The sequence below is a fragment of the Otolemur garnettii genome, unplaced genomic scaffold, assembly GCF_000181295.1.
Source record: "Otolemur garnettii isolate 467f Iridium unplaced genomic scaffold, OtoGar3 scaffold00038, whole genome shotgun sequence".
Lineage (NCBI taxonomy): Eukaryota > Metazoa > Chordata > Mammalia > Primates > Galagidae > Otolemur > Otolemur garnettii.
In genome coordinates, this window is record NW_003852433.1 from 6565108 (window position 1) to 6567767 (window position 2660).

The 2660-nt window shown below is 46.5% G+C and overlaps 1 protein-coding gene across 1 annotated transcript in view; it reads right to left on the reverse strand.

The window, feature by feature from the left end:
- The window catches only part of SVOP (SV2 related protein), a 92303-nt gene that overhangs the window by 78516 nt on the left and 11127 nt on the right, over positions 1 to 2660 (reverse strand). The gene's annotated exons all lie outside the window — the stretch shown is intronic.

The following is a 2660-nucleotide window of genomic DNA, read 5'->3' on the forward strand; positions in this document are numbered from 1 at the left end:
GAGACCAGAGTGAGGATGTGTGCATGTGAGGGGCTGAGACATATGAGATGCCATGCGAGGGTTTCAAGTAGCAGTGAGAGGGTGGAAGGTGACTGGAGCTGAGTTTTCAGAAGGTCACCCAGGCACATTCCCTTGCAAGAGGGAGGATCCATGGTGGAAAGCATTTCAAATATAAATTTCATTATTATTTAGCTATGGTAAGGTCAAGAGATCAGCAGAAGACTACCCCTGAAAAGATTCACTCTGTTGTACGGTCTGGTCCCAAGAGGGCACACCACACTGTGGGGGGGCAGTTGGGGGATCACTGGGTTTTGTCAGGAGGAAAGGGGAGGGAGGAAATTATGGTTTTCAAGAGAGGAGGGGGAAAGGGAGAGAAAGAGTCTTTACTGTGGTTTCTGAGGGAAGAAAGGGGAGAGTCAGCATGAGAAGGGTTAGGAGTGGCTAGTTTGAATCATTTCACCAGGCTCTGGGGCAGAGAAGCTGTCCCTGGCTGTCTAGTGCCTGGTTCTGGGGTGATTAGGCCCCAAGTTTGAGAGCCCCGGGATAGCCTGTTAAAGCAGGTGGCTGAGACATGAGCCTCTGGGCTGGTTGGTTTGTATATGAAAGGAGCTGGTGAGCTGTTAGCTATCTCTAGGAATCAGTTAATTCTGGGCAGGATCCATAAGGCCCCCAGATGTCAAAACATCTGAATCCAGAAAGCATGATTAACACAGCAGGATGACTAGGAAGGCAGAGGAGCCAGGGAAGAGGATGTGTGGGCAGTGGGCAAGAGGTGATGGTGGCTTGGGCTGGGGATGGCAGGGATGAGACAGCTAAGGCTTTTATTAGTCTCTCTCCCCATGCCACTGCCTCCACTCTTCCGACTTGTATTGAAAGACATCTTCATAGGGAGACACATCTGCAAGGCTAGCCAGCAAAGGGCCAGGTTATAGCAAGGGTCCACCTCGTTTGGGGACCTCAGTCAAATATACTGACATCCCTCAGCTTTGTCCCACATGCCTCAGCTATACCGCCTAGGGCTTCTGTGGAGTCTGACAACCTAGTGACAAACAGGGTTAGACGCTGTGCACTCAGAGCAGCAGAAACTGCCATGGTCACCAACAGCTGGACTTGCTTTGTCTCCTTCAAAACAAGACCTGGGGCACGCTATAATCTGTATAACTGGGGAAGAGTCTTCCCGGTGGGTGGACCTATGTCTTCTGATATTTGAGGTTGTGGCCTGTGAAAGGAGGTACTTGTTCAACTTGGACCCTGAGAACAGAGTTTGAACTTATGGGTATAAGGAAGAAGAAAGCAGATTGCAGCTCAATAGAAAGAGGAGCCTTCTCAGGCACAAAAGGCCAGAGATGAAAAAGGCTGTTTTAGGGGGTCATGGGCTACCTGTCAGGAGAGGCAGGTATCTGTGTGATTGGTTCAATGATATTTAATATTTATGCATTACTTCCAAATGCTAGGTCCAAGCCTGAGTGTTATAAACTATCTTATATAATGCCTCCAGCAATCCTAAGAGAGATGTTATTAATATTTCCAAGTTTAGCCAAGTAAATTCAAACTGGGAGAGATTACACCGATGGGTCCCAGTCCCCTAGACAGTGTATAGTGCACTAGGACCTGGGCCCAACTCTGTCCAAAACCCATGATCTTAACCTATCAGCTGGTACTTCTGTAACAGGCCAAGAACATTCCTAGGGAACTGATTAAAAAGCTGACTCCTTGGAAATACTCCATACTGAATGCTTTTGCATCCCTGGAGAGCCGGGGTCCAGTAATCTGAATTTTAATAAGATAGTGCTAGTAACCACAGAAGTTCAAGTCAACACTTGATACTTTCCTGCCCTGCTTCTGGGAAACGGGGTGTGAAGGGTAGAATGTGATGACCTTTAAGGTTCTTTCTATTCCTGAACGTCTAGAAGCCTATAGATAATGGAACTTTGAGTTCTTTGTGGATTTGATTTATTTGTTTTCCTGCCACCCCTATTGACCTGAATAGCAATGAGTTTGTTCCCTGAAAGGTGGGAGACTAGCTTATATTCTGGACAATAGGTAATAAGGGAATGTAAATAATAGTTAACATTCATGAAGGCCTATTAGGAGCTGGGAGCTCTGCTAAGCACCTTATGAGTATCATCTCAAGGAACCCTTATGCCCTACAAGGTGGGTATCATTTTATCCCCACTTTACAGACAATGAAACTGAGGCTTAAAGAAGGAACGGAACTTGCCCAAGGTTACCTACCTAATTAGCAGGAGAATCAGGACCTGACCCCTGGTCTATTTGAGCAGAGAGCTCACACACTTAATTCTTCTCTGACCTGGCTACAGTGGAGAGGAGTGGAGAAGTCTTCTGATTAGAAGAACAAAAAGCCTGTGCTACAACTTTGCAGGGAAGCTTGTCTTTTAACTTATTTATTCATTCAACTTCCATGCAATGAGTACCTTCTCTATGTTAAACTGAATTCTTGCCCTCATGGAACTTAGAGCTTTTTACCAAAAGCACATTGAGGACCTTGGAAGATGCATACATTGCTGAGAGAATGTGTCCTGGGGGGCCAGCCTGACTAAAGACAGAGAAGTGAGGTTTAAAGAGAGATCTGAAGATGCTCTAGAAATAGAGTAACCAGGCTTGGCGCCTGTGGCTCAAGTGGCTAAGGCGCCAGCCAC